Source organism: Lepidochelys kempii, chromosome 7, assembly GCF_965140265.1.
Source record: "Lepidochelys kempii isolate rLepKem1 chromosome 7, rLepKem1.hap2, whole genome shotgun sequence".
Classification (NCBI taxonomy): domain Eukaryota; kingdom Metazoa; phylum Chordata; order Testudines; family Cheloniidae; genus Lepidochelys; species Lepidochelys kempii.
Window position 1 is genome coordinate 90,155,009 of NC_133262.1, and position 16,217 is coordinate 90,171,225.

General features: G+C 41.9%; 1 protein-coding gene across 3 annotated transcripts in view; it reads right to left on the reverse strand.

The window, feature by feature from the left end:
* Window positions 1–16,217, reverse strand: part of PRKG1 (protein kinase cGMP-dependent 1) — a 901,242-nt gene that overhangs the window by 776,419 nt on the left and 108,606 nt on the right. The window lies entirely within an intron of this gene.

Genomic DNA, 16,217 nt, shown 5'->3' on the forward strand with positions numbered 1-16,217 from the left:
AATGTGGTCTCCACCCACAGCTGTGCCACGGATGCTTCCTGTAGCTCCGACCTGCACTTGTTCCTGCTCCAAACCCCATCTCTGACCACTGACCAGTCTCCTGACCACAACTCTGGTTCTGTTCTGACTCGGGATTCCGACCATTGGCTTGTCTTGCCTTGTGACCAGGACTCTGGTTCTGCCTTCTAGCTGTGTTGTTACCACTAGGCCTGACTCCTGCTTTGACTGCTTGGTTGCACCACCTACACCACAGTGTGTGACAAAGTGTGGGACCAGAAACCAATGAACCAAAATTGGTGTGTTGGAAATCAGGAAACCTAATTGGTTACTAAAGTAATGAGGAGATGGGTGGAACCCTTTTGGTGTCCTTAAAAGGAAAGACTTTGGGGGAGAGGAGTGAATGCAATGATTAGTCACTGAAAGATAAGGAAGGAGTGAGCTTTACCATCATGACTGCTACCCCTGCTGTCTCATGGACCCCAGAAATCTACCATAACACCGTCAGACGTTCTTCATCCTGATCCTGAGTGAAGTCCTGCCCAAACTGAGGGACCCAGATGACATCACCTCCTCCATTGGCTCTGGCTACACACCATCTGGGCTGGGAGACTCTGGCCTGGTCTACACTAAAAAATTAGGTTGACCTAACTACACTACCCTAGGGTGTAAAAAAATCCACACTCTTGAGCAACACAGTTAAGGTGACCTAAGTTTCAATGTAGACAGTTCTAGGTCAACAGAAGAATTCTTCCATCAGCCTAACTATTGCCTCTCAGGGAGGTAGATAAGCCTTCCCACTAGCATAGGTAGAATCTACACTGAAGTGCTAAAGCTGGGTCACGTCCTCCCACCCCCCTCCCACCACCCCTTCACACCTCATTTTCTTTTTCCTATTGCTCTTATTTTGCATTCTGTCTACTAAGAGTCTGCCTATGCTGCTGTAAGTGTGACCAGCAGCTGGTAAAATTAATGCCCAAAACAGCCCATGCTGCTGGTACATGTTTGTCAGCTCGTAAGACCATGTGCTAGGGCTGTGTGTTTCCAAACAGTCAGGTTGCAAATGAGAGCCAAAGGCAGAGACAGAAGTTGCATTTTCTTTCTTTTTGTGTGCATGTGTCTTTTTTGTCTTCTAGGAAACAACCACTGCTCCAGACCATCTCATCTAACTTTTTCTCTGTTCCCTTAAAAAGGACAGTCATTTCCATCTTTAATACCATTTTAGAAACTGTTGAGTATGGGAGGTCACCTTCTAACAACTCCACAGCTAAAGGGAAAGGGAACGGGAATAAAATATGTTATAATGAGAGAGTTATATAATATTTCACACTTCAAATGCTTTAACTGTTTTTTCTTCTTTTTCAGTACCTTTATTAAAATATTTTAAAGGATTTTTAATAGTGGTTGCCATGATACTAAGCAGGCTAAGATCTCTGTATACCAAACCTTGTTTCAAGTTAGACAATTACAGGGACATAGACACCTTTGACTCTTTGGGCCCTTATGTTCCATCTAAACTGAGACAAATGTACCATTTATAAATTACTTTATGCAAACACACTGAACTAGAAAGAGCACCTCAGTATAAATATTTCTGGTTTACTTTATTGCTATTATAATCACTTGAAAATATGCCTCTGGTCCACAAAAGATGTATGCATATGTCTTCAAAGAACCAAGTTAGCTTTCTAAGGGATTCAACTAAATCTCTTGTATATATTATATGTTTTGTACTTTCCCCAAGGCTATACAACCATTTTTTTTAAATCATAACTCTTGTAGATATAAATGACTTGTAGAATTTCCTCTTTGTAGAAAATGAATTTGTGGGATTTTGGCAGATTTCCCAATTTTATATTCACAGCATTTTTAAAAGTTTGGTAACTGATAAAAAATAAGTCTTCTTCTTACTAGATTGTATGGAAGAGTGCTGTGTAATTTACAGAAAATACTTACATAAGAAAAATGTGTTTTTTATTAGGGCTGTCAAAGGATTAAAAAAATCAATTATGAATAATCACACGGATAAACAATGTAAAACTTTAGAGCCTATAAGTCCACTCAGTCCAACTTCTTGTTTGGCCAATCACGCAGACAAACAAGTTTGTTTACATTTGCAGGAGATAATGCTGCCTGCTTATTATTTATGTCAGGTCACCTGAAAGTAAGAAAAGGCATTCCCACAGCTCCGTTGTAGCCAGCATCACAAGACAGTTATGTGCCAGATGTACTAAAGATTCATATGTCCATTCAGGCTTCAACTACCATTCCAGAGGACATGTGTCCATGCCAATGATGGGTTCTGCTCGATAACAATCCAAAGCGGTGCGAACAGACACATGTTCATTTTCATTATCTGAGTCAGATGACATCAGCAGGAGGTTGATTTTCTTTTTTGGTGGTTCGGGTTCTATTGTTTCCACATCAGAGTGTTGCTCTTTTAAGACTTCTGAAAGCATGCTCCACACCTCTTCCCTCTGAGATTTTGGAAGGCACTTCAGATACTTAAAACTTGGGTCGAGTGCTGTAGCTATCTTTAGAAATCTCACAACGGTACCTTCTTTGTGTTTTGTCGAATCCGCAGGGAAAGTGTTCTTAAAATGAACTACATGTGCTGAAAGAAAAGGAGTACCTGTGGCACCTTAGAGACTAACCAATTTATTTGAGCATGAGCTTTCGTGAGCTACAGCTCACTTCATCGGATGCCTACCGTGGAAACTGCAGCAGACTTTATATTGTTTCATATTCTCTGTGTGTATATAAAGTCTGCTGCAGTTTCCACGGTATGCATCCGATGAAGTGAGCTGTAGCTCACGAAAGCTTATGCTCAAATAAATTGGTTAGTCTCTAAGGTGCCACAAGTACTCCTTTTCTTTTTGCGAATACAGACTAACACGGCTGTTACTCTGAAACCTGTCATTGTACATGTGCTGAGTTGTCATCTGAGACTGCTATACCATGAAATATACCAGAACGTGGGTAAAACGGAGCAGGAGACACGCAAGTCTCCCCTCAAGAAGTTCAAATTTAATTAACTCTTTTTTTTAAAACAAGCATCACCACATGTCCTCTGGAACGGTGGCCGAAGCAGAAAGGGGCCTACGAATGTTTAGCATATCTGGCATGTAAATACCTTACAATGCCGGCTACAAAAGAGCCATGTGAATGCCTGTTCTCACTTTCAGGTGACATTGTAAATAATAAGCAGGCAGCATTATCTCCTGTAAATGTAAACAAACTTGTTTGTCTGCGTGATTGGCTGAACAAGAAGTCGGACTGAGTGGATTTATAGGCTCCAAAGTTTTACATTGCACTCAAAAACAAAACAGTTAAGTAAAAAAACAAACAAATCTACATTTGTAAATTGCACTTTCATGATAAAGAGAGTGCACTACAGTACTTGTATGAAGTGAATACTATTTTTTGTTTATCATTTTTACAGTGAAAATATTGGTAATCAAAAATATAAAGTGAACCCTGTACACTTTGTATTCTGTGTTGTAACTGAAATCAATATATTTGAAAAGTGTAGAAAAACATCCAAAAATATTTAATACATTTAAATTGGTATTCTTTTCTTTAACAGTGTGATTAATCATGATTAATATTTTTAATTGCAGTTAATTTGTATGAGTTAATTGCGTGAGTTAACAGTGATTAATCAGCCACCCTAGTTTTTATGGTCCCAACCCTATTCTCACGGAAGACAATGGCAAAATGCCCATTATCTTTGATGGGAATAAGATTAGGCTCAATATACACTGTACACCCATTAGCTGTTTACTTTTTGTAAAACTAAGTTTGTATTCCCAGCATAATTTTATTATTTCCACAGGGACAAACTGTACAGCCTTCAGAAAGTGTTGGATCATATCAAAAAAGTTCTGTAATAAAATCACAAATGAGTTTGATTCCCCATAGTTTAAATTCCAGGGTATTACTAATTAAGAGGTCTCTTGGTTTTTGGTACTGTTTCTCTCTCTCTATGTGTGAAACTTGCAAGCTGCTAACTGTGTTAGTACATTCTAAGACAGAATCTGTTCTCAAAGCAATTCACACAGAGAGAGACTCAAAGCAATACTCTGTAACAACAGAAACAGCACCCAGAGACTCCCCGCCCTTTTGTTGTATTAACAATTGTGATTAAAATAGAGATAGAGGATGTATGTGGATGGATGCTTGGTGTGGATAATAACTGAATGATCAGGGAGGTGCCAGCCTAAGAATCCAGTGTCCATCGGCTGAAGGCGGCGTCAAGTGGAAATAACCAGAGGACCCCCGGAGGGCAGACTGGAATCCACCCAACAGCCTCAAGAATGGGAGAACCAAAGAACAAGATAACATCTAGCAGCACGGAGCCGTCAGGAATGTGCCATCCGCTGATTGATTCAGCAACAGCATGATGAAGCAATTCCCATAGAGTGGCATAGGAAGAAATTCCTATAAAAATGGACTCTAGAAAGTGAGAACTTTGGGGTCTGATTCTGCAAACCAACTTCCAGGAGCATCAGATGAGCAACTGACAAGGCCCTGCTCCCTCCTCATGTCCAGGCCACCTGGCCAGTGGCTTGGCATGAGCAACTCTAAGGCTGGTAACTATGATAACAACCTTGCAGAACCTGTGTGTGTGTGTGTTTGTATGAATAAATATGAGATTGAATGGAATGTTATAGCTATAACTAATTGCTTACTATGATTCTTTCTGGATTCACAATAAATGTGGTATTTTGCCTTTTTCCCTTTAATAAGATCCTGCTGGTTTTTATTTTATTGGTATAACAAAAGCATAAATCTGCTTTTGTTTCTGACAATTTTTTTAAAATCATTTTTGTTTTTACTATGGGAAAATAGCCAGTATAAAGTTTAACCGTTGTTAAAAAAGCATTCTTAGTCATATTCCCTGATTTGATTCCAATCAAATCATATCACAGAGAAGTTAATAGCATCTTTAATCATAAAAGCGGAGTGAATTGTTCGGCCATAGCTGAGTGAAGTAAGGTCCAACACTCAACTCAACGGCACTTCTCTGTAACCCAATAACTTTGGAGTGACATATCTAATCAATTGAAAATTTCAGGGAATGTTCTAGGCATCAAGGGGCACAAGCCCGTTGATGTTGGTGCAAATTTGAACTGCATGAAAGCCTGATTCTTGGGGAAAATTAGGACTCCCAGACTCCCTAATTGTGGGCAACCCTATTGGTCTTAGATTTAAATATTTTTAAAAAAAAATCTCAATTTTGGTCCAAATTCAGTCTAACATAATCCCTTTAATGCCTGATGCTATTTTGTATATCAACATGCGGGAGATCAAATTGGAGGCAATGAAAAACAGAGACAACTTTCACAGATAGGAAAATAAGACTTGTTATAGGATTTCCTGACCAGTTTTCCATAGTAGAAAGCTAGTCAGCTATCCCAAAATCTTTGCCAATTATTCAAACTTCTTTTAAGCTATTCAGTTATAAGAAAATTTTCGGCTGGCATTACTTTTAATTATAAATCTTTGTGTTTAGCAAACCTATGGCCATATTCTGTTCACTGTTCTCATGCAAGTAGTCCCATTGAAATTAAAATCACTATTTGTCTGACTAAAGCAATCAAAATTTGGCTCTCGATCGATTACCTAGCCCTTGTGATCCAGCTATGGGATAAAGAGCCAGGAACGACTGGGTTTTAATCCCAGCTCTAGCCTCTGACAGACTTGCTGTGTGACCTTGGGCAAGCTATTTAACTTCTCTGTGACTCAACTTTTCCATCTGCAGAAAATCCTCAGAGGGTTGCTGCAGTTTGTTATTGTACACAGCTTTTCATATGCAACATTGTATGTGTTCAGTATTACTATTAGCCCCCAAAATCTGGACTTCATGAGTTTAGAATTATAATAGGACCAAATCCTGCCAATCTTACTCAGATAAGTAGTCTCAGTCATGTGAATAATATTAGACCAAGGGTCTTCTCATACACAAAAAGTCTACTTTACAGCTTCATTCCAGTACTATTCGTCCATACAACTAACTGCATAGTGCCTTCTAAAATGTCTAGGATCACTTTTCCTAGTCCCTATGATGCACTTCCAGGACCCAGATTAATTAACTGTTATTGATTTGATTAGTCCTTATTCATGTTAGCAGGGCCAGATCTTGTAAAGGTGTATTAACCAGTCATCTGAAGATGTCTGCTGCTTCACTTTCAAGTCACAGTACACCAGATGTATAGCTGGGGAAAGTGGACATGGCCAAGTAGTTCTGCATTCCAGCGACCTTCAAAGCTCCTCTAAATTGCAGGTTTGATCCCATTGTGTCAATGGAATTACTTGCAATAAGGCCCTGATCGTGCCTTGCCCATGTGCATGTTACTGGTTGTGATGCATATTCCGGGTTATTTTCTGTTCTGTATCCAGCTTCCCCTGCTGCCATAATTGTTTCACAGAACATCACAAGCTAGTCCAAGGTTTGCCTGTCTGCTAGTTTGACTTTAATTATATAAGCAAAAAGACATGTTTTCCTGCCAAACCCACGTAAACCCAATGAAGATATCTTCTTTGCATGTAAATATGTACGTGAAACTTGTAGTTCAGTCATTATGGATTTCAATAAACTAAGTCTAAAAATGACAAGAGTATCAGTTGTATCAGCTTCCTCATACAGTACATTATCTAGGCACATGCACAACTGGCAGAGTGTGACTAATACATGTTATATTCTATAATAAACAATAACTCCAGAGGGGCAAAACTCACTGTTCTCATTTTTCTTCTTTGGCATGACAGTACTCTCTCCCTCTCTTTCCCTCCCATAGTTCTGAGGCTCAAGTTAGAAATGCTATCAAAGCCATAATTTACAGATTTGACTGGACAGTTAGGATGATGAACAGTATATCTCCAGAAGACTTCACACATTACCTGAAAAGGTATTACCCTTAGGCACAAGGCTTCATGCCACTGTCTCATGACTGTTCAAGAAAAATACCTGATATTTTCTTGAGCAAAGCATATTTATTACCTGCAAAATTGTGGCCAATTAACATGGAAATCACCCTCTCTCACTGTAATAGTTACATTGTAAAATATTTTAATTTAGAATAAAAGCATTATTTAAGGTAACTGTATAGAACTTTAATATTAAATGCATAACATAATGCATTAGACTACAATCATAGAATATCAGGGTTGGAAGGCATCTCAGGAGGTCATCTAGTCCAACCCCCTGCTCAGAGTAGGACCAATCCCTAACTAAATCATCCCAGCCAAGGCTTTGTCAAGCCTGACCTTAAAAACCTCAAAGGAAGGAGATTTCACCACCACCACCACCTCCCTAGATAACACATTCCAGTGCTTCACTGCCCTCCTAGTGAAAAAGTGTTTCCTAATATCCAACCTAAGCCTCCCCCACTGCAACTTGAGACCATTACTCTTCGTTCTGTCATCTGGTACCACTGAAAACAGTCTAGATCCTTTGGAACCCCCTTTCAGGTAGTTGAAAGCAGCTATCAAATCCCCCCTCATTCTTCTCTTCCGCAGACTAAACAATCCCAGTTCCCTCAGCCTCTCCTCATAAGTCATGTGTTCCAGTCCCCTAATCATTTTTGTTGCCCTCCGCTGGATGCTTTCCAGTTTTTCCACATCCTTCTTGTAGTGTGGGGCCCCAAACTGGACACAGTACTCCAAATGAGGCCTCACCAATGCCCACATCCCTCGATCTGCTGGCAATACCCCTACTTATACAGCCCAAAATGCCGTTAGCCTTCTTGGCAACAAGGGACACTGTTGACTCATATCCAGCTTCTCGTCCACTGTAATCCCTAGGTCCTTTTCTGCAGAACTGCTGCCTAGTTGTTCGGCCCCTAGTCTGTCACGGTGCAAGGGATTTCTCTGTCCTAAGTGCAGGACTCTGCATTTGCCCTTGTTGAACCTCATCAGATTTCTTTTGGCCCAAGCCTCTAATTTGTCTAGGTCGCTCTGGACCCTATCCCTACCCTCCAGCGTATCTACCACTCCTCCCAGTTTAGTGTCATCTGCAAACTTGCTGAGGGTGCAATCCACGCCATCCTCCAGATCATTAATGAAGATATTGAACAAAACCGGCCCCAGGATTGACCCTTGGGGTACTCCGCTTGATACCAGCTGCCAACTAGACATGGAGCCGGTCATAAATATAAAGGGAAGGGTAACAACCTTCCTGTATACAGTACTATAAAAATCCCTCCTGGCCAGAGCACAAAATCCTTTTACCTGTAAAGGGTTAAGAAGCTCAGGTAATCTGGCTGGCACCTGACCAAAAGGATCAATAAGGGGACAAGATACTTTCAAATCGGGGGGTGGCGGGGGAGGAGGTTTTGGTCTGTCTGTTCTGTGTGCTTGCTGGACACAGATCAAGGAAGCAAGCAATCCAATTCCATTAGAATTAGCAAGTACTAGCAAGGGAATGAGTTAGCTTATTTTTGTTTTGGCTTGTGATTTTCCCTGTGCTGGGCGGAAGGTGTATTCCTGGTTTTCTTTTTGTAACTTTAAAGTTTGGCCCAGAGGGAAATCCTCTGTGTTTTTGAATCTGATTGCCCTGTACGATTATCTTCCATTCTAATTTTAGAGAGGTGTTTCTTTTACCTTTTTTTCTTTCTAATAAAGTTCTGTTTCTTTTAGAATCCAATTGGGGTTTTTTTAGGACACTAAAAAAAACAAACAAAAAAAACCACAAGGTTGGTCTGTGCTCATCTTGTTTATTCTCAAGCCTCCCCAAGAAAGGAGGGGGGGCTTGGGGGGATATTACGGGGGAGTAGGAACTCCAAGTGGTCTTTTCCCTGAGTTTGTCTAAATCACTTGGTGGTGGCAGCGTTACCTAATCCAAGGTACAAGAGAGAATTTGTGCCTTGGGGAGTTTTTAACCTAAACTGGTAGAAATAAGCTTAGGGGGTCTCTCATGTGAGTCCCCATGTCTGTACACTAGAGTTCAGAGTGGGGAGGGAACCCTGACAGAGCCATTGATTACTACCCATTGAGCCCGACAATCTAGCCAGCTTTCTATCCACTTTATCGTCCATTATCACCAACATGTACAGAAAAAAACAAACCATGGGATGAGGAAGTAAGCTTGAATTATTAGAAACACTAGATATATTAAAACTTTGCCAGGTTCTCTATATTTTACGATACCCTGCACAAATTCAGAACTTGTTTTGCTTCAAGTCACATCACTTCCACAAGCTTTACAGTCAATTTATTGACCACACAGTTTAATGTGATAAATCCTAAATCTGGTAATATTATCTGAAAATCACAAGGCAGGGTCCTGTGGGTTTTCTAGTGCTTTGACAGTCATTCAGATTCCTTCACACCAAATTGCTGGAGAATAAAATGTTAAATTAGAAACTAAGATTACCTATCCAAATTCATGTGATTTTATCCATGACATTTAGGTACAACAAATGTGTGACAAACATTTATTCCTAATAAATTTATTTTTCCTTAGGATTAACGTCCCTCTGTAATTAACGCCTCTGGTACTCCAGACATCCTTATTACATCTACTGTGCTTTACGTGCTATATAGCTGCTGAATACATTTTCATATGCTAAGACAGAGAGGAAAATAATACTTTGCTACTGACATTGATTAGATTAAGCTTATTTTCATCAGAGGTATTTGCAATTATATTAAACATGCATCTCGCATATAAAGCCTTTCCTTTTGCCATTCTTAGCCCTAAGAAATTATTAAATTACACGTTTAAAGGGGCCCTATCAGAAACAATTAGAAGTGTCTAACCATTTATCAAAGAATTTACAGTAAGAGGGAGAGATAAGCTACCAGTACCCTCCATCAGCCTGAATCCAGAAATGAAGAGGGCTGGTGAGGTGGCGGCAACTGGGCCAGAGCTTCAATGGAAGTTCAGAGATATACAGCCTTGGGGGTGAGAGGAGGGAGTAAAAGATGTATATACCTGGATTCTGCCAGTTTTGGGCCTCACTTTCCCAAATTCTATGGGATCAAAAACAAGAGTCACTCCTACTCTCCCAGAAAAATAGGGACCTCGGTGTGTTGGGGGCACAAGAGTGTGGCCAAAAATGCCTATCCAGAACCTGGATATGAGCAATTTCTTTTTACCCTAACCCCCAAACTATGCAAGCTAAATAGTAAACAAGTGTAGCTGCTCTTACTTCACTGTGGAATTGGGAGCCACAGCCAGCTTTTAGCCTGTGTGCCAGGGTCAAAAACATGTTTTTCATGTGGTAGGAATGGTTACACAGGTTTTCTAAACACCATAATTTGAAGCAAAAGTTTGCGTAGCTATAGGTTGGATTAGGTGCTGGACCCATTTTTTGGTGGGGGAGTGGGTGGAGGTGGGAAGGGGGCTGTATTGAGGAGAGCTGTGGCAAGGTCCAGATTTCCCCCTCCCGCCCCCCTTCTGTGCAGTAGGACTGGAGCAGGAAGACTTGTTCCCTGTATTTTTATTGTACAATTTGAAAGGGGCGGGGGGAAGAGGGAGGAGAAAATTGACACTACAATATCGGACTAGACCCAGGTAGTTAGTCTCTTCCCAGGTGTCGCCACCTCCCCTAGTCACCGCTGCTCGTTCGTTTCCGTCGAGCCTCGCAGAGCGGTGAGATCGACTAACAATATGAACCCGGATGTTTTGTAATTAACCAGACAAGGGCGGGTGGGGGGCGGACTGGGCTTGAGGGCGGGGGGGTGTCTCTCTCTTTTCTGCTTGTCTCTCTACTGGAGCCGTCTGTTTCAATTCGAGATCCAGTGTTGAGCTCCGGCTATTTGCCTTAAAAGGAAAAATATCTATGGAAAAACTTCAGCTGGCTGGGAAGACGATTGGGGGGGGGGGGGGAGAGAAGGCTGTTACAGTCTGGAGCTGCGAGGGGTGGACGTCTTCCTACGATGCAACCTAGTAGTCACCATCGCAAATACCCAGGAGCTGCGTCGTAGGGGAAACGCTGCCCCCCCAGCAAAGAGGGGAATTAGCCGCTGCAGGATACTGATGACTTGCAAATACAGCACAAGCGGGGGCAGGTCTGAAGGGAGCTTTGAATGTGTGCAACCTTCTCCCCAAACTTCCCCACAAAACAGGCCAGGTCTCCTGTACTTCCCCGCCCACGACCATACCTTTAGGTAACCCAGGTGTCCAAGCTGAGGTGGGGGTGGAAATACCAGTATCCCCTCTCTCGCTCTGCTCCCCATCCTCAGCGCCTCCCTCTTCCCATTCTACACACACACAGTTCAGGTCGACTCCGCAGGAGAGTCTGGGACCTGCCGACCCCTTCAAACACTTCCCCAAATGCTAGTTTCCGGTCTTAAAGAGCTATTCTATTGCAGAGAGACAAAGGGAAGCCTTCCTGGGACTGTCTCACCTGGTACTGCTCCCCCCCATCACACGTTAGCTGTGGGAGGGGTTGTGAACTCTACCGAGAACATTCCCATGCACTGTCCTTCAGACTGAATAGCTGAAATATCTTGCAGGCAGCCGAGCCCGCAGCATACCGGATACTAACAGGAGAGAGCAGGGGGAGGCAGCAGCAGCTGCTAGCCAATTCAGACTGGAATTTCAAGCACCAAAGCTAGGATTGCAATAACTGGCTCGCCCTCGAAGCCTGGGGTGCCGCTTTCGCTGCGGGCTTGTTGCCTAGTAAGCTGTAAAGCGGCGTTCCGCTGCCAGTGCGCGCGGCTGGGCTGACGGGCGAACCCAGCCAATTCATGGGCCTGGGCAGGCACCTAGAGGAGAGAGGGCGAAGAGACCCGCAGGCGAGCGTTAGACACTGGTTGCTAGGATACGCTGGAGCTCCTCCATTGCTAGGCCGACAAGGAAAGAAAAAAAAAGTACCAGGCCTTCGCAGCCAACAGCAACAATAGAAACAGAGTCTGCTTCCCTCTGACCCCCTCCCCTCCACCCCCATCAGGAAACCAAATCCTAGTCTTCAGCGAAACAAGGAACACAAGCCTGGAAATGGGGCCCCAGCAGCCAGAGAAAACTGCCATTTGTATTCTAGTGGCAGCAGCTAGTGCCTCTGTATTAAAGGATCTGTTAGTGTTTCCATTATAAACCCCCTTTTCTGGGGTACAGAATTTGGCTGCCCCTCAAACTATCCCACTACCTCCTCTCAAAAGAGCCTATTGATGTCTTCATTGTCCTAGTGTCCATGGAAGAACTGAAAGGAGTTGGAGGATTTTCTCCTAAATGGCTATTAATGAATAAGTAAATTAAACACATAACTACACTTCTACCTAGAACTGCAGGGAAACGCAATAACTGCTGCAAACCTTGAGCCAAACAGTGCGAAATATAGAAGGCATGCTTGCCCTTCACCTCGTGTTAATGATTCCTGTCTTTTATTAAAGCCATGTGATCTCTACTAATTGTAAGAGGGTTATGGACATGCTGCAAGGGATATACAGCACTGAAATAATTAATAGGATGAGATGTGTAAGGTTTCACAATGGAATGAGTACTCTGTGGAATGATGTATTTTAAAATACAATCCCTTTTCCTCCTGAAGGGATGCAACAATCTTCTCAGTCAAATGTTACAGTCACTCAAAAGTACACATTATAGTTACATTCTTAAACTATTGAAAAAATTCAACCAAACTACAGCAGGAAATCACTCCCTTACCTAAAGAGGCCAGAGAGAATTAGAAGTGCACTCTTGCGAATTAGTTTCCTAAATAAAAGGATGCCAGCAAAGTACCTTATTTTGGTATGATTTCATGACACACACACCCTCCCCCCCGTCAATATTTGGATAACACAGTGAATTACATATCTTATTTCTGACTCTCACAACTGGATCTGAATTGCCCTTAACCTTGAAGGGAAAGTGGTTCTTATGCAAGATATTTCTGTAAACTCTGAATGGTGCTTTCTAAACCACCTTTTTCTTTAAAAAAAGAAGAAAAATTAGCCACAATTACTAAACTTGACCTGGTTGTACACAGGGCCTGCAGACTTGGAATTAACTTTTTAAAAGTGATATGACTGGTGTCTTGGTTTATTAGATTTAGACAAAGGTGCTGTATATACACTACACAGATATTTAAAAATATCTCCACACAAGATGTGCTCACATTCACTTGCTTAAAAGGTGGTAATTTAAACCTATGTATATAAAACAATCTGGATATTCATAATCAATAACCCAATTATTTAAGGTTTCAGAGTAGCAGCCCTGTTAGTCTGTAGCCACAAAAAGAAAAAAGGAGTACTTGTGGCACCTTAGAGACTAACTAATTTATCTGAGCATAAACTTTCCTGATCTTGTATTACCTATCAGAGTTATTGCATTATGTCACTTTCCAAGAACCACTTCAGTGAATGTATAGCTCACTTTCAAACTTCCAGATCTGTTAGCCACTTTGTTTTTCACTTCAGCCAGACTGAGGGACAGTGCAGACCTATATTATTCCTTGCTTATTATGCTTCACTGACACAAATAAAGAGAGTCTTCAAAGGCTTTTCTATGGGAAATCCGATACAGACTGGAATGAATACAAGGGCCACGTGTCAAACTGCTGGAGTGCCCTGCTTCATACTTCCCACATCAGAAAAAGTAGTACAAGAATGGCCTAAATAACCCATAAGCCATGCTGTTGTGAGAAATCCCCGCCCGCCCCCCCCACCTTCCTTTCACTAACCGCTCATACCGTAAGGAAAATGCCAGCTATAAACATCAGACAGATATGACTTAATGAGGCCCCTCTCCCCTTCCAGCCTTTGACTAGCTTTAGTGGGGGGGGGGGGAAAGGGGGGGGAGAGAGACTTCCCAGAAGCAGGGATTCTGAGTTTTAACTCTTAATGAGACACATTTGATGGTTACAGACCAGACAAATACATTTGGACACGTCAAATAATAAAACAAAACATTAGGCAAGCAGTGAACTGAATCTAACAGAAAGAGGCTAGCCTATTGTAATGTGTACAAGAGACTCAATGCTAGCTTTTAGTATTGGGTATATATTTTACTTAGGAGATATTTCCTCTAGCAGATTTGCTTCACCCACACAAATTCCTACTCACCTTATGGTCTAAGAGAATGTTCTAAGTTAAGATATTGAACTGCAAACCTTTTTTATATATCAAAAATGAAAAATTTCCAAAATGACTTAAAAATAATCGTGCTGATAACACATTAAACTGCGTGTGGTGTTCTGATATAAGACATGAATTAAAGAGTATACAAGCTTTTTCGTGATTATGAGACCAAAACACATCAACATTTATTGGGGAGTGAAAAAGATATTAAGCACTGTATGGAGGATAGTGTCTCTCTTCCATACGTGCTCAGTTTTCTCACTTAAACCAATTTGCATAGTCTGTGACGGCAAGTGTAAAACAAGGATAGATGATCTCCCAATTTTATTTAAAGCTTGAAAGAGATTTATTGCAACTGTCCCTTCATCTAGTGTGTTGACAACCAAACCAGCACAGTGGCGAACGTCACAGGAGTAGCTTTCTCCCCTCCTGAAAAAGCTCGCAAGCGCGGGGAGGAGTAATATCAAGAAAGGCAGGGCGTTACTCAGAACGTGAGTCTGATGGAAACCTGCGCATTGTTTTCAACCTTAGGCTCTTCCCCACTTGTCCTGTAGTTGGGCAGGTAAGGAACTCCCCACACCTGTCACTCACCCACCAACTTCACCTCACCTCTCACTCTACATTACACCGTCAGCAAAGCTTTGATCGGCTATATTTTTCCTTGACAAGAGGTCTCTTATTGGTGTTGATCGTTGTTCACCCCAAACTAATTATCTCTCATTTTATCTTTTAACAAATTTAATTGCTTGATATTTGTTACTCCAAAGCTCTCCATAAAATGCCACAGAACTATCCAGGGAACTGTTAGTTTATCACCTTCTCCTTAGCCAAATGTGCCTAAGTAGACAAGGCCACATGCCTCATTAGATACACAGGTATGTCTGCCAATACCTTACAAGACTAAGTTAGAAGTGGGGTGAGAACTTGTGTCGCCAAGTAAGCGTTATTAGCTGAGCTACAAAAACTGCTCCTGGAGCTCAAAAATCAGCAGACACTCCCTTCTAAACAGCATCCGCAAATACCTACAGTCCCTGCCCAGTCAAACCATGAACACCTTCTCTCACTCCAAACTGAAGGGGAGATGCTGCATGAGGAGCACCAGTGAAAACACTTTACACACCCGAACCAAGGACGACCGCCAAATTTTCAGCAGTCAAGTTACAGCTAGAGCAGTCTAGTTACAAAATGATGTAGACAAAGACTATTGCGGATGGAAATAAAACCAAAAAAAGCAAGGAAACAAACACTCTTCCCCTCAGCCCTTCACTCCTGTTGCGCATAGACAGTGTAGGAGTTTCCCAGTGCCGCATGACAACATCTGCTCCAATACTTAGCCATAATTGGCTCAGTGTATACATGCAACGCAACTTTTAACCTCGGAATTTCCTTGGTTGAGACACTTGTATCACAACCTCGGTGATGACTGAAATGCAGTATAGCGACTCTTGCGTGTCGGATTTATATTTTAAATCTCCTCTAGTAGTTCGGTAGGCTTGGCTGCTAAGCTACAGCCAGGAGCCAATTTTTATATCCAAGTTCTGCGTCCCGGAGGATGATGTTTAAACCTAAAAATGTGCAAACTTAGCTACCTGACAACAGCGCCAGCAGCCACAGCTCAGATACTGCCTTGACCTCAGGAAACATGCAAAGCAGTTGTGCAGAGCGCTATGAAACCAGTAACACTAAGGATCTGCGTCAGATAAGACCTTTAAAAACCCCACACTTGTCAGATGCAATACCAAATTAAAAAAAAGAAAGAAAGAAATCACGAGACTGGATTTGCCTGTCAAATTCTGGGTGCTAACTATAGCAGCTCAGGAATTAGTAACACCTTTCTTAGAGGGGAAAAATAATCAGGAGAGTCAATTCTGTTTTGCTTCATAGAGTTCAAACGCCAACCATTCAGCAATGCGGACAAATTCAGGGCAGAAACCATGAGCACAAAAACAGACATAAAAACGTACCACATTGGAAAAGACAGTCTGATGAAGCAGGCGTTAGCGGGTTTTTTTTTTTTTTTTTTTTTTTTTGGAAGGGCAATTTCACCCCAGTAATAGGGAGAATGCGCTTTCCCCCTTCACGGTCTAGGAACTCTGCTCACAGTGGGTTCGGGAATACCTGGACCTCTGACAAAGACACCACGGAATAGGGATGCGAGCAGTTACCGTGGCTGAAGAAATGTGGGCAGCCCA